General features: G+C 46.3%; 1 pseudogene across 1 annotated transcript; it reads left to right on the forward strand.

The window, feature by feature from the left end:
• The first annotated feature begins 1,209 nt into the window (after window positions 1-1,209).
• Window positions 1,210-24,972, forward strand: LOC106997381 (phosphoserine phosphatase-like; annotated as a pseudogene). The gene is made up of 5 exons (XR_013415253.1): window positions 1,210-1,345; window positions 19,044-19,202; window positions 20,855-21,020; window positions 21,313-21,347; window positions 24,608-24,972. The product of XR_013415253.1 is annotated as a phosphoserine phosphatase-like (transcript).
• Window positions 24,973-25,556: the final 584 nt, after the last annotated feature.

Genomic DNA, 25,556 nt, shown 5'->3' on the forward strand with positions numbered 1-25,556 from the left:
ACAAGAGCAAAACTCCGTCTCAAAAAAAAAAAAAAAGTGAAAGTACAGCCAGACATGGTGACTCACACCTACAATCCCAGCACTTTGGTGGTTGAGGTGAGGAGGATTGCTTGAGGCCAGGAGTTCAAGAGCAGCCTAGGCAACATGGTGAGACGTCATCTCTACAGAAAATTAGAAAATTATCTGGGTGTGGTGTGGTACACATCTGTGATCCCAGCTCCCAGGGAGGCTGAGGAGGGAGGATCGTTTGCACCCAGGAGATGGAGGCTGCAGTGAGCTCTGATCACACCACTGCACTCCAGCCTGGGCGACAGAGTGAGACCCTGTCACTAAAATAAATAAATAAGTAAATGAATAAATAGATGAATAAATAAAGTGAAAGTTCAGCTGAGTGCATGCTTTCTCAGTGAGACTTGACTGTCCAGGTGCAGATGCAAGAGATCCAGCCTGTTCATGTCACCCTCGCTCAGGGGAACAATGTCAGGAGACAAAGGAATTGATATTTTTTTCCTTCCTCTTTTTTTGAGACGGAGTCTCCCTCTGTTGCCCAGGCTAGAGTACAGTGGTGTGATCTCGGCTCACTGCAAACTTCACCTCCCGGATTCAAGCGATTCTCCTGCCTCAGCCTCCCTAGCAGCTGGGATTAGAGGCACCTGCCACCACACCTGGCTAATTTTTGTATTTTCGGTAGAGACAGGGGTTTCGCCATTTTGGGCAGGCTGGTCTCGAACTCCTGACCTCAAGTGATCCACCCACTTCAGCCTCCCAAAGTGCTGGGATTACAGGTGTGAACCACCTCACCCTGCAGGAGTTGATTTTAATTATGAACCATGATTAAGGAAGGCAATGACCGCAGAGAGAATAGCAGTGAGGTGGGGAGGCCAAGTGGAGAGTTCTGGAATGAGAGGAGAGGTCAGCGGGGAGCTGTCCGAAGCCTCCTCTCTGGGTGATGGAGGGTCCCAGGTGTGACTGCAGACAGGGAGGGGTAGCTGAGAGGCACATTGGAAAAGATCACTGGAGCTACAGCAGTCCTGGTGCCCAGAGAGATGGGGAGTAGCCTGGCCTGTCTACGTGGGTGATGACACCAACGTCTTGTATGAAATCACTGTTGCAGACCTCCTAGGGGAATGTAGAGGGGTTGCTGCTCTGCAAGATGGCAAGAAGGATGGAGAACACAGTCAACCAGGAGCCCAAGTCCTCAGTGGATGAGGAGGTGCAAGCGGAAGACCAGCAGACAGCAGTCACCGAGAGGGACAGCAAGTGACTCCGCTGCCTTTGAAAGAGAAAGGTCTTGGACACGACCACAGGAAGCATGGAGGATATAGACTCTACCTTAGATTCTACGGTATGTGGGGTATAGGAGAAAAAAGAGTCCCTGCACCAGACAGTGCCAGGGGATGTGGGGTCCTGAGGGGCCAGTGGGGTTGGAGGGAAGAGACCCTCCTGCAAGAGGCTGAGTGGAGGCTCCAGAGCCAATGATGTCATCAGAGGAGCTGGAGCAGGATGTAGGGTGAGGAGGAGGGTCCAGTCATGTTAGGCAATACACAAATCTGGGGGGAGGGCCCATGGCACAGAGGCTGTGTCCTTTGAGGGTGAGTGAACCAACAGGGGAAAGTGAGGCATGATGAAAACAGCCGTGGATGGCCGGCTGTGGTGGCTCACGCCTGTAATCCCAGCACTTTGGGAGGCCGAGGAGGGTGGATCATCAGAGGTCAGGAGTTCAAGACCAGCCTGGCCAACATGGGGAAGCCCATCTCTACTAAAAATACAAAATTAGCCAAGCATGATGGTGCGCACCTGTAATCCCAGCTACTTGGGAGGCTGAGGCAGGAGAATCACTTGAACCCAGGAGGCAGAGGTTGCAGTGAGCCGAGATCACGCCACTGCATTCCAGCCTGGGCAACAAGAGCGAAACTCCATTGGGAAGGGGAGCAGGGGGAGGGGAGGGGAGAAGGAAGGAAGGATTGAAAGAAAGATAGAAAGAAATAAGGGAGGGGGAGAGAGAGAGAAAAAAAAAAGGAAGGAAGGAAGGAAAAGAAAGAAAAAGAGAAAGGAAGGAGAGAGGGAGGGAGGAAGGAAGGGAGGGAAGGAAGGAAGGAAGGAGAAAGAAAAAGAAAATAACCGTGGATGAAAGAGAGGAAGGGAGGAAGGAAGGAAGGAAAGAAAAAGGAAGGAAGGAAGGAAGGAAAAGAAAGAAAAAGAGAAAGGAAGGAAGGAGGGAAACAGGGAAGAAGGAAGGAGGGAAAGAGGGAGGAAGGAAGGGAAGGAAGGGAAGGGGAGGGAAGGAAGGAAGGAAGGAGGGGAAGGAGGGAAGGAAGGAAGGAGGGGAAGGAGGGAAGGAAGGAAGGGAGGGAGGGAGGGAGGGAGGGAGGGGAGAGAGAAAGGAAGGAAGGAAGAAAATAACCGTGGGTGACCTCAGACAGCCAGGTGACATTTCAAGCTGTGAGTTTGGAGAGTGTGGACGCTCCAGGCAACTGTGAGGTGACTGCTCCCCCCTGGTGGTCATATATGACTAAAGCAAGTACAAGTCCAGAATCACACCTGGAGAACAGGTGCCATCGCCTGAAAGCAACAGTAGCCACGACAATAAGGCCAGGTGCAGAACCCAGGTCTCCCCCCTTTATTAGAACCTGTGGAGAGATCATGAACGTATTCCCCGATAAGTTCATTTTCAGAGGTAAAAAAATCACAACAATCTCCCACAGTGTCACTTCTCCCAGGAACATGTGTATGTGAATGGCTTAAAAACTGTTGTCTTTGACAAAGAAATGTACCAGTTTCCAATGGTAGAATATTTAATTGAGGAAATGTCTCATTAACAGATGTTAAGTGTAGGGTCTCAGCATCAGAATTTCTCTTGAATGTTTCATTATAAAAACGTTTGAGGTGTGGGGCTTACACCTGTAATCCTAACACTTTGGGAGGCCGAGGTGGGAGGATCACTTGAGGACAAGAGTTTGAGACCAGCCTGGGTAATTAGCCAAGTGCGGTGGAGCAGCTTCCTGGGAGCTGAGAAGGGAGCGTCCCTTGAGCCCAGGAGTTCAAGGCTGCAGTGAGCTAGGATAACATCACTGCACTCCAGCCTGGGAAACAGAGCAAGACCCTGTCTCTAAAAAATAAATGAATTAATGTTTTTAAGAAATGTTCAAACTTAATGAAAAGTTGAAAGAATTTTGCAGTGAACATCCACACCCACCCCTGAAGTCTACAATTAACATTTCATTATGCTCAGTTTATCGTATAACCTATTCAACTATCCATCCCTCAAACCATTCTATTTGGAGGCATTTGAAAATGAATTGTGGCATTAGTACATTTCACCCCTAAACACTTCAGCACACATATTATAACAAGACTCTCATATTTATTTATAGTCCTTTTTTCTTTGGACATAAAATATGCATATAGGTCAGGTGCAGTGGCTCACGCCTGTAATCCCAGCACTTTGGGAGGCCGAAGTGGGCAGATCACTTGAGCTCAGGAGTTCAAGATCAGCCTGGGCAATGCCCGGGTGCAGTGGCTTGTGCCTGTAATCCCAGCACTTTGGGAAGCCAAGGCAGGTGGATCACGATGTCAGGAGATCGAGACCATCCTGGCTAACACGGTGAAACCCTGTCTCTACTAAAAATACAAAAAATTAGCCGGGTGTGGTGGCATGCACCTGTAGTCCCAGCTACTTGGGAGGCTGAGGCAAGAGAATCGCTTGAGCCTGGGAGGCGGAAGTTGCAGTGAGGTGAGATTGCACCACTGCATTCCAGCCTGGGCAAGGGAGTGAGACTCCATCTCAAAAAAAAAAACCAAAAAAAACCAAAAAAACCAAAAATCTGTCTGGGTAATATAGTGAAACCCCGTTTCTACTAAAAATACAAAAATTACCTGGGCATGGTGGCACATCCCTGTGATCCCAGCTACTCAAGAGGTTGAGGTATGAGACTCACTTGAACCCAGGAGGCAGAGGTTGCAGTGAGCCAAGATCACACCATTGCACTCCAGCCTGGATGACAGAGCAAGACCCTGTCTCAAAAAAAGAGAGAAAGCACATAAGTCTCTTCCTTTTTGCTTCAATGTGTTCCTGAGGATCACGTTGCAATGTAGATCATATTTTTCCAATGAATAAACTTGCATTCCAGACCAGAGACAGAGCATCACTTAAATCATGGCTTTAAATAATAACATAGCATGAAAGAAAATAATCAATATTCTAGGCTGGGCATGATGGCGTAGGAAATCCCAGCACTTTGGGAAGCCAAGGTGGGAGCCCAAGAGTTCAAGACCAGCCTGGGCAACATAGTGAGATCCCCGTCTCTACAAAAAAAAAAAAAAAAAATCTTAATGCGTATAGTAAAATGTACAAATCTTACGTGTACCCCTCAATGAATTCTAACAAATCCATGCACCCGTGTAACCCATATTGCCATCAAGACAGAACATCACTATCATCCCCAAAAACCTTCCCCTGTGTACCTTCTCAGTTGATCCACTCCCCACCCTCCAATCAGGCAACCATTGATCTGGTCATTCCCGTTATAAATTAGTTTCAGCCGGTTCTACAACTTAATGTAAACTGAATCGTAAAGTATGGACTCTGGTGTAGCAGCATCAGAATTCAAAAAGCTACCCAGAGGCCAGGTGCAGTGGCTCATGCCTGTAATCCCAGCACTTTGGGAGGCCACGATGGGTGGATCGCTTGAGTCAGCAGTTCGAGACTAACCTGGTCAACCTGGTGAAACCCCATCTCTACTAAAAATACAAAAATTAGCCAGGTGTAATAGTGTGTGCCTGTAGTCTCAGCTACTCAGGAGGCTGACATGAGAGAATTACTTGAACCTAGGAGGCAGAAGTTGTGGTGAGCTGAGATCACACCACTGTACTTCAGCCTGGGTAACAGAATGAGACCCTGTCTCAAAATAAATAAGTAAATAGATAAATAAATAAATAAATAAATTTTAAAAAAAGACCCCCAGGTATTTCTAGGCTGGGAACTTTTGCTCAGACCCAGGCCTTTTCCCACATTCCAGAAGACAGCAATTTGGCTCTGTTCTGAGGTCACAGCTGATTGGCTACAGATCTGTGACTAGATCTCAGGTCTCCTTGCTGTTCACCCTCTGTTTACTGTACAACAGGGTTTCTTCCAGAACGGTGGTTCTCAATGTTAACATCCATTATAATCTCTGGAGGAACATACCTCTGGGATAGGGCTCAATAATCTGCATTTTTGGCCAGGCGCAGTGACTCACACTTGTAATCCCAGCACTTTGGGAGGCCGAGGTGGGAGGATTGCTTGAGCCCAGAAGTTTGAGACCAGCCTGGGCAACATGGTGAAACCCCATCTCAATTGAAAATACAAAATTAGCCGGACATGGTGGCGCATGCCTGTAATCCCAGCTACTTGGGAGGCTGAGGCAGGAGAATTGCTTGAACCCGGGAGGCAGAGGTTGCAGTGAGCTGAGATCATGCCTCTGTACTCCAGCCTGGATAACAGAGTGAGAGTCCGTCTCAAAAAAATAAAAATAAAAATAAAAGCCAATTGCAATTACTGTTGGATTTCTATTGGAATGACTGTTGGAAATCCACCTGTCATTTCTACGTCACAACAAGAAAGAATTGGGGTGAGCTATTTGCTAATGGTGACCATGTGACAGTGAGGTGTCCTTACCCCATGCTTTCTGAAGACATTTCTTAATGTCCCTGCTCAGCAATCATTCAACAAGAGCTCCTTGCATATGTTTCAGCAAAAGTATTCCCACCTCGCCTCATTTTCTTTTTTTTTTTGAGACGGAGCCTCGCTGTGTTGCCCAGGCTGGAGTGCAGTGGTGCAATCTCGGCTCACTGCAAGCTCTGCCTCCCGGGTTCACGCCATTCTCCTGCCTCAGCCTCCCGAGTAGCTGGGACTACAGGCGCCTGCCACCACGCCCGGCTAAGTTTTTGTATTTTTAGTAGAGACAGGGTTGTAGAGACAGGGTTTCACAGTGTTCGCCAGTATGGTCTCAATCTCCTGACCTTGTGATCCGCCTGCCTCGGCCTCCCAAAGTGCTGGGATTACAGGTGTGAGCCACCGTGCCCAGACTTCTCTTTTTTTAAAAATTTTTATTTATTTATTTTTTTGAGACGGAGTTTCACTCTTGTTGTCCAGGCTGGAGTGCAATGATGCGATCTCGGCTCATTGCAACCTCTGCCTCCTGGGTTCAAATGATTCTCCTGCCTTGGCCTCCTGCGTAGCTGGGATCACAGGCATGCGCAACCACGCCCGGCTAATTTTCTATTTTCAGTAGAAACGGGGTTTCTCCATGTTGGCCAGGCTGGTCATGAACTCCTGACCTCAGGTGATCCGCCTGGCTCCGCCTCCCAAAGTGCTGGGATTACAGGCGTGAGACACCAGACCCGCCAGCCTCATTTTCTCTTTAACTGAGGGGAGTCTTCCTCCTCTCTCTGCTGACTCATTGACATGCGTATCTCACTGTGGCCAGATTTCCTCCTCCATTCAGCCTAGTTAATCTACTTCCAAGGGCTGGGAGCAGCCCAGTGCATACTTATCCCCCAGGACAGAGCCCCTCACCACTGTTCCATGGGCAACATGGAGTGAAAGAGATAGTTTTAGGGTAACACACTATACTCATTTATTTATTTTTTGAGTTGGAGTCTCGTTCTGTTGCCCAGGCTGGAGTGCGGTGGTGTGATCTCGGCTCATTGCAACCTCTGCCTCCTGAGTTCAAGTGATTCTCCCGCCTCAGCCTCCAGAGTAGCTGGGACTATAGGCACACATCACCATGCCCGGCTAATGTTTGTATTTTTAGTAGAGACAGGGTTTCACCATGTTGGCCAGGCTAATATCGAACTCCTGACCTCAGGTGATCCTCCCACCTCAGCCTCCCAAAGTGCTGGGATTACAGGTGTGAGTTACCGCGCCCAGCCCCGTACTATTTTTTTTTTTTAATACTTACGAATTGATTTTAGTGTACCTTAGGAAAATAGCAAACCCATGAATTCACACATACTATATATTATTTAAGTTGTTTCCTCTCTAAATAAATAAATTTAAGTTGAAAAAAGAAATTGATTGGGAAGACCAGTATTGATGGACTTGTAAAAACAGTGGCCTGAGCTGGGCCCAGTTGCTCACACCTGTAATCTAAGGGCTCTGACAGGCTGAGACAGGAAGACTTCTTGAGGCCAGGAGTTTCAGACCAGCCTGGGCAACATAGCAAGACTCCGTTTCTTCCGAGAGACATAAAAAATATTAGCTGGGCATGGTGGCTATGTCTAGTCCCAGCTAGTCAGGAGGCTGAGGAGGGAGGATTCCTTGGGCCCAGGAGGTCGAGGCTGCAGTGGGTTATGATCGCACCACTTCACTCCAGCCTGGGCAACAGAGCAAGACCCTGTCTCAAAAACAACAACAACAACAAAAACAGAGACTTACAGGGATGTCAGAAAGTGAAAGGATAAGAGCTTGCCCATGATCTGAGAATTCCTGCTTCAGTGGATTCCAGGGAAAGGTGAACGTGGAGACTCAAAGAGTGGCGTCTCCTGTTAGGAAAACTCATGTTCTTTTCCTGCAGCTTTAAGTCATTTCATGAAGACATAAAAGCAATTCTAGTTATTTTGCATTTGTATTTTGTGACTTCTTTTGCATATTATTCTTGATAACTCACAATAGCATACTTACTTGCCTTAAAATATGTGAATTTACATAGATGCTGCCATTTTAAAGTATAATTTTTATAACATTTTGGGACTAGAATTCTTTTTCCTGAAGGGACACGTTTTCTGTTTTATAATGAAAGTCAGCTGGAACATAAGATTCTGCACATAACAGTTTACTTTAGAGACAAATTTTCAGTATGTTTTTGCTTATAAATGAGTTGTGTTGTTATTAAAAAGCAAGTTTATTCAATTATGTTTATTTCTTTATTTTATACTCTGCCTCATTTCTTGTTGATCTGAGACAACTTACAGTGAGAATACATATGATAAAATAAAAATTAAAAAAACAAAAACTGGGAGTTAAAAGTAAGAAGTCAAGGTAAGGGGAAATAAAACGAACACAAACTGTCCAGACCCAAGCGGTTAAGAGTTGACTTTCAGGCCAGGGACAGTGGCTCATGCCTGTAATCCCAGCACTCTGGGAGGCCAAGTCGGGCGGATCAAGAGGTCAGGAGATTGAGACCATCCTGGCCAAGATGGTGAAACCTCATCTCTACTAAAAATACAAAAATTAGCTGGGCGTGGTGGTGCTTGCCTGTAATCCCAGCTACTAGGGAGGCTGAGGCAGGAGAATCGTTTGAACCCAGGAGTCAGAGGTTGTGGTGAGCCGAGATCGAACCACTGCACTCCAGCCTGGCTACAAAGCGAGACTCCATCTCAAAAAAAAAAGAAAAAGAAAAAAAGAAAAAGTTTATCTGTATAAAGAGAACAATGGGGTTTTTGTTTTGTTTTGTTTTGTTTTGTTTGAGACAGAGTTTCGCTCTTGTTACCCAAGCTGGAGTGCAGTGGTGTGATCTGGTCTCGAATTCCTGACCTCATGATCTGCTCGCCTCAGTCTTCCAAAGTGTTGGGATGACAGGCATGAGCCACCGCACCCGGCCCCATCGGTATAATTTTGAAAATATTTATCCATGTTGTAGCATGTATCAGTAATTCATTTCTTTTTATTACTGAGTAGTGTTCCATTGTAGGGATATACCACAATTTGTTTAGCTATTTATCTGTTGATGAACATTTGGGTTTTTTCTAGTGTTGGGAAGTCACAAATAAAGCTGCTGTGATTATGTTTTCATTTCTCTTGGATAAAACTCCAAGATTGGGATTGCTGGGTCTTTTTTGTTTTTGTTTTTGTTTTGTTTTGTTTTGTTTTTCTGAGATGGAGTTTCACTCTTGTTGCCCAGGCTGCAGTGCAATGGCACAATCTTGGCTCACTGCAACTTCTGCCTTCCGGGTTCAAGCCATTCTCCTGCCTCAGCCTCCCTAATAGCTGGGATTACAGGCATACGCGACCATGCCCAGCTAATTTTGTATTTTCAGTAGAGACAGGGTTACACTATGTTGGTCAGGCTGGTTTTGAACTCCTGACCTCAGGTAATCCGCCTGCCTCAGCCTCCCAAAATTTTGGGATTACAGGCATGAGCCACCACACCCAGCCTTATACGTATATGTTTAGCTTTATAAGAAACTGCAGGCCCAGTGTGGCGGCTCACAGCTGTCATCTCGGCACTTTGGGAGGCCTATCTGGGAGGATTCCTTGAGGCCATGAGTTCAAGGTTAGCCTGGGCAACATAGTGAGACCCTGTTTCTAGAAAAAATAAAAAATTAGCTAGACATGGTGGTGTGCATCTGTAGTCCCCACTACTCAGGAAGCTAAGGCTGGAGTGCAGTAGTGTGATCTTGGCTTACTGCAACCTCTACCTCCTGGGTTCAAGTGATTCTCCTGTCTCAGCCTCCTGAGTAGCTGGGATTACAGGTGCGGGCCACCACACCTGGCTAATTTTTGTATGTTTAGTAGAGACAGGGTTTTGCCACGTTGGCCAGGCTGGTCTTGAATTCCCGACCTCAGGTAATCCACCTCAACCTCCCAAAGTACTGGGTTTTCAGGCGTGAGACACCGTGCCTGGCCAGCAGTTTACTCCTCACCTTAATTTTAAAAATCAGTGTCAACTATGTGGCATGCAGAAGATCTCAGCTTCCCAGAATAGCCGGTTATATTATATATCATTTCAATTTCAACTTCTACCTCAGCTTCAAGGAGCACGTGTGCAAGTTTGTTACATGGGTATATCACACGATGCTGAGGTTTGGGGTACAAGTGATGCCTTCACTCAGGGTTTGAGCACAGTACCCAATAGGTAGTTTCTCAGTCCTTGCCCTCCTTCCCCTGCCGCCTTGTAGTCCTTAGTATCTTTTTTGTTTTGTTTTGTTGGTTTTTTTTTTTTTTTAAATGTGGAGTCTTGCTCTGTTGCCCAGGTTGGAGTGCAATGGTGTGATCTCGGCCTCCGCCTCCCGGGTTCGAGTGATTCTCCTGCCTCAGCCTCCTGAGTAGCTGGGATTACAGGTGCCTGCCACCATGCCTCACTAATTTTTGTATTTTTAGTAGAGACGGGGTTTTACCATGTTGACCAGGCTGGTCTTGAGCTCCTGATCTCAGGTGATTCACCTGCCTTGGCCTCCCAAACGCTGGGATTACAGGTGTGAGATACCGCATCTGGCCATTGGTGTCTGTTTTCAGAATCTACTATGTACTCTTTCAGTGCCTGGGGACCTGAACAAATTTATCCCTACTACCAAAGCAAGTAAGCTTGGTTCTCGCAACTATGTGTGACCTTCACAACCTCTGTACCAGCTTTTATTTTTTCTTACACAAGTGAAGACAAGAGGTCAGTTCTAACAAAAGGTGAAGGAAGCAAGGTGACCTTAGACGTCTCTTGAAAGATACAGAGATTGAGAAGTTGGGAAAGCGTTTGTTTGGGCAAGGAACTTTTTTTTTTTTTCCTCTTACCCAAAATCAGGCCTCCAAAGGCTGGTCCTGCAGGAAAACTTGCTTTTGTACTTTGGAACTAGGGGTGAGAAGGCCTTGTCAGCAGTAGTTTTTTTTTTTTTTTTCTAAAATCAGTTGTCCCTTTGCTTGCCCCACATGAACTAGCTGGAGCAAGCCAGGCAGAAGTTCTGTGTTCTGTTCTGAGCTGCAAAAGGCAGTGGTCCGGATGGGGCCTGGGAGCTGCTGTGTCTGAGAATCTGAGAATAGACCTACCCACTGGGATGTATTCTACCCCTGGCCCTGCCCTCTCCCTCCCTGTTAGAGCCAAATATGAAGAATCCAGAGTCCAGTCTCCGGCAATGATTTTTCCGTGTGTGGAATTCTAATGTACACAATTTACTTTGAAGCAACTGAACTTACTCAGCAGATTTTTTTCCCCTACAGCCACAAGAATTTTAAATATGCAGGAATTGTGAGTCACTCCTGGTGGAGACAATGAAAAGAGGAGGAAATTGGCCAGGCGTGGTGGCTCACACCAGTCATTCCATCACTTTGGGAGGCTGAGGCAGGTGGATCACTTGAGGTCAGGAGTTTGAGACCAGCCTGGCCAACATGGTGAAGCCCTGGCTCTATTAAAAATACAAAAGAATTAGCCAGGTATGGTGGCAGGCGCCTGTAATCCCAGCTACTCGGGAGGTAGGAGAATCACTTGAACCTAGGAGGCAGAGGTTGCAGTGATCTAAGATCACATCACTGTACTCCAGCCTGGACGACAGAGTGAGACCCCGTCTCAAAATAAAAATAAAAATAGAAATAGAAATAAAAACGAGGAAATCAGAAGTGTACAGGGAAGTAAAGCATTTTGCAGAGCAGGATGGGAAGCGCAAAAAGGAGCTGTGGCTGAGTTTCCTGTGCTGCTCAATCAAACAGGGAGGGCGTTGATACTCTTGTAACCCAACAGGTGAAGGCCATCTCCCCTGGCCTGACCATTTCATGGGCAGAATTAAGGTCCTAAAATCCTGCTCGCTCTCCTAGGGAGGGTGTGGGAAAAGAATCAGCCTTCCAAGTAAATTCAATGTAAAGTGAGTCTCTAACATTCTATTTTGGCCAGCACGGTGGCTCACACTTGTAATCCCAGCACTTTGGGAAGCCGAGATGGGAGGATCACTTGAGGCCAGGAATTCAAGACCAGCCTGGGTAACATAGTAAGACCCCATCTCTATAATATTAATAATAACTTAGCTGGTGTGGTGGTGCATGCCTGTAGTCTCTGCTACTCAGTAGGCTGAGGCAGGAGGATCACTTCAGCCCAGGAGGTTGAGGCTGCAGGGAGCTATGATTAGACCATTGGCACTCCAGTATGGGCAACGAGTGAGACCTTGTCTCTAAAAAAGCCAAAAATATTCTGTTTTCTCTTTGAGACCACATTACAACCCAGGAGGCAGGTGTCAAGAATTCTGACTCGTAAATCAGGCCTAGTGTTCAGCTGGGGATGTGTAAATCAGTTCTCACCTTCACTGGAGGAAATGTACATTTCCTTTCAAATTCAAGGCTGATGGTCTTGTTTTTTTTTTTTGGAGACAGGGTCTCACTCTGTCGCTGAAGTGCTGAGGCCTGGTCTCAGCTCTCTGCACCTTTTTTTTTTTTTTTTTTTTTTGAGACGGAGTCTCGCTCTGTCGCCCAGGCTGGAGTGCAGTGGCCAGATCTCAGCTCACTGCAAGCTCCGCCTCCCGGGTTCACGCCATTCTCCTGCCTCAGCCTCCCGAGTAGCTGGGACCACAGGCGCCGCCACCTCGCCCGGCTAATTTTTTGTGTTTTTAGTAGAGACGGGGTTTCGCAGTGTTAGCCAGGATGGTCTCGATCTCCTGACCTTGTGATCCGCCCGTCTCGGCCTTCCAAAGTGCTGGGATTACAGGCTTGAGCCACCGCGCCCGGCCTCTCTGCACCTTTGAACTCCTGGGCTCAAGCTATCCTCCCACCTCAGGCTCTTGAGTGTCTGGGACCACAGACATGCACCACCATGCCCCACCAATTTTTTTTTTTTTTAAGAGAAGGAATCTCGCTATATTCCCCAGGCTGGTCTCAAACTCCTGGGCTCAAGCGATCCTTCTGTCTCAGCCTCCCAAAGTGAGACACACTTGTGAGATTATTACAAGTGTGAGCCACTGCACCTGGCCAATCTCATTGAATCTATTGCTAGTGTCAGTGGTTGGAAAGAGGTTCAAGTACCTGTTTTTTTGTTTGTTTGTTTGTTTGTTTGTTTTGAGATGGAGTCTCACTCTTGTTGCCCAGGCTGGAGTGCAGTGGTGCAATCTCGGCTCACAGCAACCTCCGCCTCCCGGGTTCAAGCGATTCTCCTGCCTCAGCCTCCTCCTGAGTAGCTGGGATTACAGGCGCCTGGCTAATTTTTGTACTTGTAGTGGAGACAGAGTTTTTCCATGTTGGCCAGGCTGGTCTCGAACTCCTGACCGCCTCAGCCTCACAAAGTGATGGGATTACAGGTGTGAGCCACCACGTCCAGCCAAAGTACCTGGTTTTTCAAACATGTCCAGTAATTATTTGTCTGATCATCTCAACAAGACTGGAATCTTCTTGAAGTTGGTGCACATGCATTCCTCTCTCAGGTCTTTTGTCAGGGTTCCTGGGGACTGGTTTTGAGGTTCTGGTACCTTCAGTCATTCTCAGGAGCATTGCCCATTCTTAGTTATGTTGTGTTGCTTCATGCACCTTCTGTTTTTTTTTTTTTTTTTTTTTTAATTTTTTTCCGAGACGGAGTTTTCCTCTTGTTGCCCAGGCTGAAGTGCAATAGCGCGATCTCGGCTCACTGCAAACTCCACTTCCCAGGTTCAAGTGATTCTCCTGCCTCAGCCTCCCAAGTAGCTGGGGTTACAGGCATGCACCACCATATCCAGCTAATTTTGTATTTTTAGTAGAGACGGGGTTTCTCCCTGTTGGTCAGGCTTGTCTCAAACTCCTGACCGCAGGTGATCCACCTGCCTTGGCCTCCCTAAGTGCTGGGATTACAGGTGTGAGCCACCATGCCTGGCCTGCTCAGGCACTTTCTTTTTATTTATTTATTTATTTATTATTATTATTATACTTTAAGTTCTAGGGTACATGTGCATAACGTGCAGGTTTGTTACATATGTATACTTGTGCCATGTTGGTGTGCTGCACCCATCAACTCGTCAGCACCCATCAACTCATCATTTGCATCAGGTATAACTCCCAGTGCAATCCCTCCCCCCCTCCCCCCTCCCCATGATAGGCCCCGGTGTGTGATGTTCCCCTTCCCAAGTCCAAGTGATCTCATTGTTCAGTTCCCACCTATGAGTGAGAACATGCGGTGTTTGGTTTTCTGTTCTTGTGATAGTTTGCTAAGAATGATGGTTTCCAGCTGCATCCATGTCCCTACAAAGGACACAAACTCATCCTTTTTTATGGCTGCATAGTATTCCATGGTGTATATGTGTCAGGCACTTTCTTAAAAAGTTCTTTAGCTTGTCCCACTTATCTCATTTTAGCTCCTCTTACACCATTTGTCTGTTTCTGACTTCGTCTTCACTCACTTGTGGTTCATTCTCCATACTTAGTGGAATTGCACTACAGTAAGCCCTGCATCTCTGCCGATAGACCTGCTGACTTCAAGCTCTTTGCAGCGAGCCTGCCTGTATGAATTAGCTTGATTCCTGCTGGACCAAAGTCAAATGAGTGGTTTATTTTATTTTTTTCTTTTTATTTTTAATCCTTTTTTTAATAGAGACAGGGTTTCACCATATTGGCCAGGCTGGTCTTGAATGCCTAGCCTTAAACAATCCCGTCTTGGCCTCCCAAAGTGCTGGGATTACAGTCATGAGCCACCACGCCAACCCTTTTTGAGTTTTTTTTCTTTTTTCTTTTTTTTTTTTTTAGATGGAGGCTCGCTCTGTCACCCAGGCTGGAGTGCAGTGCAGTGGTACGATCTTGGCTCACCGCAACCTCCACCTCCCGGGTTTAAGCGATTCTCTCACCTCAGCCTCCTGAGTAGCTGAGACCAGCCTGGGCAACATGACAAAACACTGTCTCTACTAAAAATACAAAAAATTAGCTGGGCATCATGGTGCATGCCTATAGTCCCAACAGCTCAGGAGGCTGAAGTGGGAGAGTCGCTTGAGCCAGGGAGGAGGCAGAGGTTGCAGTGAGCTGAGATTATACCACTGTCCTCCAGCCTGGGTGACAGAATGAGGCCTTAACTCAAAAAAAAAAAAAAAAAATGCATGTGTGTGCGTGTGATTAATGTGCGTATATGTGTATTTGTAGGGAATGTGGTTGGTAAAATACATAGGCATAGGCGCCAAATCATGAAGGGCATAAATTGTGTAATAAAGACATTATGTTAATTGGCTGGGTGCAGTGGCTCTGGTGGGGCCCGGTGGCTCACATGGGTAATCCCAGCACTTTGGGAGGCTGAGGCAGGCAGATGACTTGAGGTCAGGAGTTCGAGACCAGCCTGGCCAACATGGTGAAACCCCATCTCTACTACAAATACAAAAATTAAATGGGCATGGTGGCAGGTGCCTGTAATCCCAGCTACTTGGGAGGCTGAGGCAGGAGAATTGCTTAAACCTGGGAGGCAGAAGTTGTAATGAGTCAAAATTGTGCCATTGCACTCCAGCCTGGGTGACAGAGCGAGACTCTTTCTCAAAAAAAAAAAAAAAAAAAAAAAAAATTTATTAGTAGACACTGAAATTTGAATTTCATTTTTATTTTTTATTATTATTATTGCTTTTAAGACAGGGTCTCTCTGTCACCCAGGCTGGAGTGCGGTGTCATGGCTGTAGCTCACTGCAGTCTCAAACTCCTGTGCTCAAGCAGTCCTTCTGACTAATCTTCCTTAGTCTCCTGAGTAGCTAGGTCTATAGGCGCATGCCACCACACCTGGCTAATTGAAAAAATACTTTTGTAGAGATGGGGTCTTGCTATGTTGCCAGATTGGTATTGAACTCCTGGCTTCAAGTAATCCTCTTGCCTCAGCCTCCCCAAGTGCTAGGGTACAGGTGTGAGCCACTGCGGTCAGCCTGAAATTTGAATTTCGTTAATTTTTACATGTTAAAAAATATTATTATTCTATTGAGTTTTTTTCCCAACTGTTTAAAATGTAAAAGTCAGCCGGGCATGGTGGCTCACACCTGTAGTCCCAGCTACTTAAGAGGCCAAGATGGAAGTTTGAGGCTGCAGTGAGCTATGATGGCACCACTGCACTCCAGCTTGGGTGACAGAAAAAAAGAAGTAAAATAAAATGTAAAAATCATTCTTACTTGTGAGCCATACAAAACCAGATGGCAGGGTGGATTTGGCCTACAAACCATAGCTTGCTGACCCTTGACTTAAAAGATTTGTTTTTCCAGGTCGACTTTAAATGGCATTATTCTGCCAACTGCATTGGTTGGAAATCAGTTGAGCAGTGGGTTGGTCAGCTGCTTTGAGTCTGTTTTTAACCACAGTCTATTCTAAATATAGACTACTTATGTCATCTGTGTAGCCTTGTATATGACATATTAGTCTCTGATGGGAGGCTAGTGTAGGCCACCTTGAGGATCCCTTTCACCCTAATTCTAGTCCAAAGCTTTTCTAAAAAATAAAGGCCAGGCATGGGGGCTCATGCTTGTAATCCCAGCACTTTGGGAGACCTAGGTGGGAGGATTGCTTGAGTCCGGGAGTTCAAGACCAGTCTGACCAACATAGCAAGACCCCCATCTCTACAAAAAAAATTTTAAAAATTAGCCTGGTGTAGTGGTGTATGCCTGTAGTCCCAGCTACTTCTGAGGCAGGAAGACCGCTTGAGCCCGGGAGTTGGAGGCTGCAATGAGTCATGATCGCACCACTGCACTCCAGCCTGGGTGACAGAGTGAGAACTTGTCTCAAAAAAAAATTCTTTTTGAATCTCTGTCCTCTGCACTCCAGCCTGGGTGACAGAGTGAGAACTTGTCTCAAAAAAAAATTCTTTTTGAATCTCTGTCCTCTGCAGCTTGTGCAGCAGTGTGCCTCCCAGAATTTCTTCCTGTAACTTCACCATTTTCCTTCTCCTGCCCGGGTTCAAATCAGGACGTAAAGGTGGTGGTCCTGTAGGCTCTGTCCTTAGCGCTCTTCTCTTCTCCCTCTCTCTATTCTCCCTGATCTTTATTTTTATTCTTATTCTTTTTATTTTTCTTTTTTTTTGAGATAGAGTCTCGCTCTGTCGCCCAGACAGGAGTACAGTGGCACGATATCGGCTGACTGCAAGCTTTGCCTCCCAGGTTAGGTGATTCTCCTGCCTCAGCCTCCCAAGTAGCTGGGACTATGGGCGCCCGCCACCACGCCCAGCTAATTTTTTGTATTTTTAGTAAAGATGGGGTTTCACCGTGTTAGCCAGGATGGTTTCGATGTCCTGACTTCGTGATCTGCCCGCCTTGGCCTCCCAAAGTGCTGGGATTACAGGTGTGAGCCACTGTGCCTAGCCTATTTTTTATTATTTTTTATTTTCTTGAGACAGGGTCTTGCTCTGTCGCCCATGCTGGAGTGCAGTGGTATGATCTTGGCTCACTGCAATCTCTGCCTTCCAGGTTCAAGTGATTCTCCTGCCTCGGCCTCCCGAGTAGCTGGGCCTACAGGTGCACACCACCCCGCCTGGCTAATTTTTGTATTTTTAGTAGAGATGGGGTTCTGTCATGTTGACCAAGCTGGTCTTGAACTCCTGTCCTCAAGTGATCTTCCCGCCTCAGCCTCCCAGAGTGCTGGGATTACAGGCATGAGCCACTGTGCCTGGCCTCTCCCTGGACTTTAATTAGATCACATCTTCAACTAGCACCTCTACATTGGCAACATTGTGTATGTTTAGCCCTTACATTTAGCTCTGACCTTTCTTCTGAGGCTTAGAGCCTTTCCCAATATCTGGAAGTTAAAGTCTAAACTCCTTAGCCTGGCCCTAGGATCTGCTGAGTCTGAACTCCTGATGCACTGCCAGGCTCCTGGGCCAAGTCACAGGGTAGCTGCCAGCAGGTCATCTGCTTCTTCCTCCTCGTCTTTGCTCACGCTCCTCCCTCTGCCATCACAAGCCTCTCTCCTTGTCTCCACCTCCCTCCCTCTCCTCCCAGTACACACCAAGTTGATGCCCTGCCCTTCGACAACCCACTCAGAGGACCACTTACCTGTCAGATTCATCTCAAATATCTGTGCCTCCTTGAAGCCTTTTCTTTTTTCTCTGCTTTTATTTTCTTTTCCTTTTCTTTTCTTTCCTTTCCTTTCCTTCTTTTCTATTCTCTTCTCTTCTCTCTTTTCTTTTCTTTTCTCTTCTTTTGTTAGAATCAGGGTCTTGCTGTGTTGCCTAGGCTGGAGTGCAGTGGCGTGATCTCAGCTCACTGCAGCCTCCACCTCCTGGGTTCAAGTGATTCTCCTGCCTCAGCCTCCCAAGTAGCTGGGATTACAGGCTTGCACCACCACCGCCAGCTAATTTTTTGCATTATTATTTTTAGTAGAGACTCGGTTTCTGTATGTTGCCCAGGCTGGTCTCGAACTCCTGGCCTCAAACAATCCTCCTGCCTTTGCCTCCCAAAGTGCTGGGATTACAGGCAAGAGACATCATGCCCAGTCTGAAGCCCTGTTTCATAGATAAGGCTAAACATTTTTCCTGTGTGCCCATAAAGCCTTATGCACACCTCCGCTTTAATGCTTGCTTTCTTGCTACAATTAGGTAAAAAATAATTGAATATTGGTTCAACATTATACACACACACACACACACACACACACATATATGTGTATGTGTGTGTGTGTGTGTGTGTGTGTGTGGTTTCTCTGCCTCTGCCTCCTGGTTTCCAGCGATTCTCCTGCCTCAGCCTCCTGGGTAGCTGGGATTACCGGCACATGCCACCACACCCAGCTAATTTTTACTTTTTTATTTTTAGTAGAGAAGGGGTTTCACCATGTTGGCCAAGCTGGTCTGGAACTCCTGACCTCAGGAGATTCACCTGCCTCAGCTTCCCAAAGTGCTGGGATTACAGGCATAAGCCACCGTGCCCGGCCTCAACATCAAATATATTTAAAAGTTGGTACCAGCCGGGCACTGTGGTTCATGCCTATAATCCCAACATTTTGGGAGGCCAAGGTGGGCAGATCGCCTGAGGTCAGGAGTTTGAGACCAGCCTGGCCAACATGGTGAAACCCATCTCTACTAAAAATAAAAATAAAAAAATTAGCCGGGTGTGGTGGCACGTGCCTGTAATCCCAGCTACTCAGAAGGCTGAGGCACGAGAATCACTTAAACCTGGGAGGTGGAAGTTGCAGTAAGCTGAGATCATACCACTGCCCTCCAGCCTGGGCAACAGAGTAAGACTCCATCAAGAAAAAAAAAAGAAGAAGAAGAAGAAGAAAGAAATTGGTGTCATGTGGGAAGTAAAAAAAAAAAAAAAAAAAGGAAAAAGAAATGAATGAATTCATGAGTACACTCTTATGTGGCCTGCACTGACTTTCACACAAATTAGATTGGCTTAGTAAGCAAGATGGGATATTTTCATAATTTTATTTGATGTCTTTAAATAAATTTATCTTTTTTTTTCTGTAGGAGGAAAATTCTTCCAAGGATGGTCTCCCACTCAGAGCTGAGGAAGCTTTTCTACTCAGCAGATGCAGCGTGTTTTGATGTTGACAGCACGGTCATCAGAGAAGAAGGAATCAGTGAGCTAGCCAAAATCTGTGGCGTTGAGGACATGGTGTCAGAAATGTAGGGATAGCATTTATCCACTTTATGAAATGATAAAGAATTTCTGAAGAGTGACTGTTTTGGATGAAGTGCTAGACCCTGGCTATGGAACATGAGCACTAGGCTTTTTCTTTCATTCCTTAGAGCTGAATTTGATATATTCATTCATTTATATAAATATTTATGGCAAATAAATATGGATAAGACATGTTCTTAGCTTGATCAGGGGAATGACGACCGTCACTAACCAAAGAAGATGGCTTGGGGCGCAGGGCCCAAGTGTCCAGCGGCTTTGTGTCATGGTTGAAAGTGTGGCCTTAGTGCTTCCCTGGAAAGGCTCAGAGCCTCTTGGTGGATCCTGGGTCAGAGGTCCTCCCTCTCTCCTGCCCTCCTGTCCTGCAGCTGGGCACCTCCCTCCACAGCCCCAGTCCCTCAGTCAGCACCATGTCATTTTCTTTTCTTTTCCTTTTTTTCTTTTTGAGATGGAGTGTCACTCTGTCACCAGGCTGGAGTGCAGTGGTGCAATCTCAGCTCACTGCAACCTCTGCCTCCCAGGTTCAAGCGATTATCCTGCCTCAGCCTCCTGAGTAGCTGGGACTACAGACGCCCACCACCACACCCAGCTAATTTTTGTATTTTCAGTGGAGACAGGGTTTCACCAAGTTGGCCAGGATGGTCTCTATCTCCTAACTTCATGATCTGCCCACCTCAGCCTCCCAAAGTGTTGGGATTACAGGTATCAGCCACCATGTCTGGCCCTTTTTTTTTTTTTTTTTTCTGAGACAGTCTGGCTCTGTTGTCCAGGCTGGAATATAGCAGTACAATCTTGGCTAACTGCAACCTCTGCCTCCTGGATTCAAACAATTATCCTGCCTCAGCCTCCTGAGTACTTGGGATTACAGGCGTGCACCACCACGCCCAGCTAAGTTTTGTGTTTTTAGTAGAGATGGGGTTTCACCATGTTGCCAGGCTGGTCTCAAACTCCTGACCTCGTGATCTGCCCACCTTGGCCTCCCAAAGTGCCGGGATTACAGGCATGAGCCAACGTGCCCAGCCAACATTTCATTTTTAGCTGCCTTTCATGGAAGAACGTTTAGCTTTTGGTATCTTTCTGGATTTATGACAGCTTATGGCTTTCAAGAAAACTACCTATGGATAGGCTGTGTGACTTTTTTTTTTTTTTTTTTGAGATGGAGTCTCACTCTGTTATCCAGGCTGGGGTGCAGTGGCACGATCTCAGCTCACTGCAACCTCTGCCTCTCAGGTTCCAGCAATTCTCCTGTCTTAGCCTCCCAAGTAGCTGGGATTACAGGTGCGCACTACTACGCCCGGCTAATTTTTGCATTTTTTTAGTAGAGATGAGGTTTCGCCATATTGGCCAGGCTCGTCTCCAACTCCTGGCTTCAGGTGGTCTGCCCACCTTAACTTCCCAAAGTTTTGGGATTATAAGCATGAGTCTTACTGCACCTGGCCTGTTAATGTTATTTTCAAGCAAACTTTCAAAAGTTTATTCCAAGGCCTTGCTCTCATAGCAGCAGAGCCTGTCTGTTGTACAGTGGGGCTCTTGGTAGCATCTTCCTTTTGGTGGATGTTATGCAGACCCGGGGCAGTAAAGCATGTTAACCTCGAGGACAGTGGACCTGGCTGCACTGATTGTTGGGTCTCCCTCCTAGGACACGGCCAGCCATGGGCGGGCAGTGCCTTTCAAAGCTGCTTTTATGGATCGCTTAGCCCTCATCCAGCCCTCCAGGGAGCAGGGGCAGAGACTCATAGCAGAGCACCTTCCACACCGGACCCCTGGCATAAGGTAAGTGGAGCCCCTGCTCCAGGTGTGTTTCAGCACCAGTGTTGGGGTGCACCTCCTCCTGAAAGCATTTAACTATTGCTTTAGAGCGCCCTCTGGGTGGTTTATTTATTTTCAATTTTATTTTTAAATTTTATTATTACTTTTAATTAATTAATTAATTAATTGGTTTTTTTTGGAGGCAGAGTCTCGCTCTGTCACCCAGGCTGGAGTGCAATAGTGCGATCTCAGCTCACTGCAACTTGCACCTCCCAGGTTTAAGCGATTCTCCTGCCTCAGCCTCCCGAGTAGTTGGGATTTCAGGTGCCCACCACCATGCCAGGCTAGTTTTTGTATTTTTAGTAGAGACGGGGTTTCACCATGTTGATCCAGCTGGTCTCAAACTCCTGACCTCAGGTGATCCTCCCACCACAGCCTCCCAAAGTGCTGGGATCACAGTTGTGAGCCACTGCACCCAGCAAAATTTTATGTGTTTATTTTTTTTGAGACAGTCTCACTCTGTTGTCCTGGCTGGAGTGCAGTGGTGCAGTCTCAGCTCACTGCAACTTCTGCATCCTAGGTTCATGCAATTCTCCTGCCTCAGCCTCTGGACTACCTGGGATTACAGGCGCCCGCCACCACACCTGGCTAATTTTTATATTTTTAGTAGAGATGGGTTTTGCCATGTTGTCCAGGCTGGTCTCGAACTGTTGACCTCAAGTGATCCACCTGCCTCAGCCTCCCAAAGTGCTGGGATTACAGGTGTGAGCCACTGCACTCGGCCTATTATTATTTTTTTAGAGTCAGAGTCTCATTCTGTTGCCCAGGTTGGAGTACAGTGGTATAATCATGGCTCACTGCAGCCTCAAACTCCTGAGGTCAAGTGGCTCTCCCACCTAGCCTCCTTAGTAGTGGGGACTACAGGTGCATGCCACCATGCCCAGCTAATTAAAAAAAATTTTTTTTTTGAGACAGGGTCTCACTTTGTCACCCAGGCTGGAGTGCAGTGGCATGAACACAGCTCACTGCAGCATCAAACTTCTAGGCTCAAGGGATCTTCCTGTCTCAGCTTCCTAAGTACCTGGGAGTACAGACATAGGCCACCATGCCAATTTTTTTTTTTTTTTAAATTTATAGACACAGGATCTCACTGTGTCGCCCAGGCTGGTCTTGGACTTGTGACCTCAAGTGATCAATTTTCTCACCTCAGCCTCCCAAAGTGTTGGAATCATAGGTTTGAGCCACTATACCCAGCCTTTAAAACATTTTTTGTAGAGATGGGGTCTTGCTATATTGCCCAGGCTATTCTCAAGCTCCTGGCCTCAAGTGATTTTCTACCTCGGCCTCCCAAAGTGCTGGAATTAAAGGCGCAGCCTGTGTGGTTCTTTTGGCACTTACACATGGTGTTGTCTGGCCAGTTGTCTGGTCCTGTCCATTTCTGCCATTCGTCTTTCTCCAGGGAAAACCTAAGCTTTCCTTGTTTGTCCTCATCTTATGTTTTTCTGGGTCCATGGGCAGAGTAGAGTTGTGGAATTGTTTCCTAAAGGAGCCAAGCCCTACCCATTGATTTCTAAGTGCATATAGAAAAACACATATAAGGCCGGCCGTGGTGGCCTTAGCACTTGTAATCCCAGCACTTTGGGAGGCCGAGGTGGGCGGATCACGAGGTCAAGAGTTTGAGACTAACCTGATGAACATGGTGAAACCCCGTCTCTACTAAAATACAAAAATTAGGCCGGGCACCGTGGCTCATGCCTGTAATCCCAACACTTAGGGAGGCCGCGGTGGGTGGATCACTTGAGGTCAGGAGTTTGAGACCAGCCTGACGAACATGGTGAAACCCCAACTCTACTAAAAAAATACAAAAATTAGCCAGGCGTGGTGGTGGGTACTTGTAATCCCAGCAACTCGAGACTGAGGCAAGAGAATCGCTTGAACCCAGGTGGCAGAGGTTGCAGTGAGCTGAGATCGAGCCACTGCACTCCAGCTGGAGCAACAGAGTGAGACCCTGTCTCAAAAAAAAAAAAAAAAAATTCACTATCAGTCACTCCTTAATATAGGTGGAGATCTGAGATTCTGAGATAATATAACAGCTGTGGCACTGTTACGGACCAGAGAGGGGACAGGAGGCTTCCACAAGGGCAGCTGTAGTTCAGTAATCCGTTAACAAAAGTCTCCCTTCTAAAGTCTCCATCTTTTTTTTTTTTTTTTTAAGACAGAGTCTCACCCTGTCACCCAGGCTGGAAGTGCAGTGGTGTGATCTGGGCTCACTGCAGCCTCCACCTCCCAGCTTCAAGTGATTCTCCTGCCTCAGGCTCTCAAGTAGCTGGGACTACAGGAATGCACTGGCCTCCGAAAGTGCTGGGATTACAGGTATGAGCCACGGCGCTTGGCCAAGGGGGCTGATATTATTAAAACCAAATATTTTTAAAATGTAAATATGTTAATAGAACATTCTTGAATGGTCTAGAGATAGAGATCATTGAAAAAAGAAGTCAAGGCCAGGCACGTTGGCTCATGCCTGCAATCACAGCACTTTGGGAGGCCGAGGAAGGCAGATTGCCTGAGATAAGGAGTTCGAGATCAGCCTGGCCAACATAGTGAAACCCCGTCTCTATTAAAAATACAAAAATTAGCCAGGCATGGTGGCGGGCACTTGTAATCACAGCTACTCACGAGGCTGAGGCAGGAGAGTTGCTTAAACCTGGGAGGCAGAGGTTGCAGTGAGCCAAGATAGCGCCACTGCACTCCAGCCTGGGTGACAGAGTGAGACTCTGTCTCAAAAAAAAAAAAAAAAAAAAGAAAAAGAAAAAAGAAGTCAAGACTGAGTGTGGTAATTACTGTAAGAATAGAAATAATTGACCAAAAATAAGCTGGATTTCCTCTTGGGTGACATTATATATTAACATTTTAAATTTAATATATTAAGGCTGGGCACTGTGGCTCACCTGTAATCCTGGAACTCTGGGAGGCTGAGGAGAGTGTATCACCTGAGGTCAGAAATTTGAGACCAGCCTAGCCAATGTGGTGAAACCTCATCTCTACTGAAAATACAAAACTTAGCCAGTGTGGTGGCATGTGCCTGTAATCCCAGCTACTGGGGAGGCTGAGACACAAGAATGGCTTGAACCTGGGAAGCGGAGGTTGCAGTGAGCCGAGATTACACCATTGCACTCCAGCCTGGGCAACAGAGCAAGACTCTGTCCCCAAAATAAATAAATAAATAAATAAATAAATAAATAAATTTTATGTATTACTATTTTATGATATTCTACCACCTCAACAAGGTTTGAGAATTACTGGAAGCTTAAAGGATACAACAAATTCACCCCTAGGTATTTATGACCTAATAGAGCCATCTCCACAATTGATATTTGTAATTTAAAGGCAAAGATTGGCTGGGTGTGGTGGCTCACACCCGTAATCCTAGCACTTTGGGAGGCCGAGGCAGGAGGATCACATGAGTCTAGGAGTTCCAGACCAACCTGGGCAACATATCAATACCCCATTTCTATAATCATAATCATAATATAAAAGGAAATAAAAGAAAAGCAAAGCTTGTTTATTCCCAGGAACAGGTATGGAGCTCCAGGCTGTGCGACTTTACCGAGAGCCATTTTTTGCCTTCTCAGTGACATATAAGTGAAGATACCATCTATGCAGAAAGCTGGCACTGGTAAGATACTTCTGTGGGTCTTTAACCCTGTTTTTACTGCTCTTTTAAGGTGGATATGCACGTTTTGATGACACGCAGCCAATAGCCAGATCTGGTGGAAAAGGAAAAGTGATTCGACTTTTAAAGGAAAAATTTCATTTTAAGAAAATAATCACGATTGGAGATGGAGCTGCAGACATGGAAGCCCGTCCTCCTGCTGTATGAAGGGTACTAATTTTTTTTTTCAGGTTGTGCTTTTGTTTTATTTATTTATTTATTTACTTATTATTTCTTCATTTTTTTTGAGATGGAGTTTCACTCTTGTTGTCCAGGCTGGAGTACAATGGTGCCATCTCGGCTCACTGCAACCTCCGCCTCCTGGGTTTTTAAACGATTCTCGTGCCTTAGCCTCCCAAGTAGTTGGGATTATAGGCACCCACCACCACGCCTGGCTGATTTTTGTATTTTTAGTAGAAACAGCGTTTCACCGTGTTGACCAGGCTGGTCTCGAACTCCTGACCTCAGATCATCCGCCTTCCTCGGCCTCCCAAAGTGCTGTGATTACAGGCATGAGCCACCGTGCCAGCTGTATTTTTGTTTTAGACAGCAGATTTATCCTATAATCCTAGCACTTTGGGAGTTCGAGGCAGGAAGATCGCTTGAGCACAGGAGTTTCAGACCAGCCTGGGTAACATAGTGAGACCCCATCTCTACAAAATAAATAAAATAAAATAAAATAAAATAAAATAAAAAGCTGATTTAGAACTACGTAAGATTTAAAACAGGAGTTAAAAACAACTCTCATTACAAGATAAAAATGAAATAATAAAAACAAATTCAATCTTGTTATGTCAACTGACTTTGTGCAAACCCAAGAAAAGTTATGAATAAGGAACTAAAAACCTTTTACAACTTTTTTTTTTTTTTTTAGAGATAG

This window comes from Macaca mulatta, chromosome 3, assembly GCF_049350105.2.
Source record: "Macaca mulatta isolate MMU2019108-1 chromosome 3, T2T-MMU8v2.0, whole genome shotgun sequence".
Lineage (NCBI taxonomy): Eukaryota > Metazoa > Chordata > Mammalia > Primates > Cercopithecidae > Macaca > Macaca mulatta.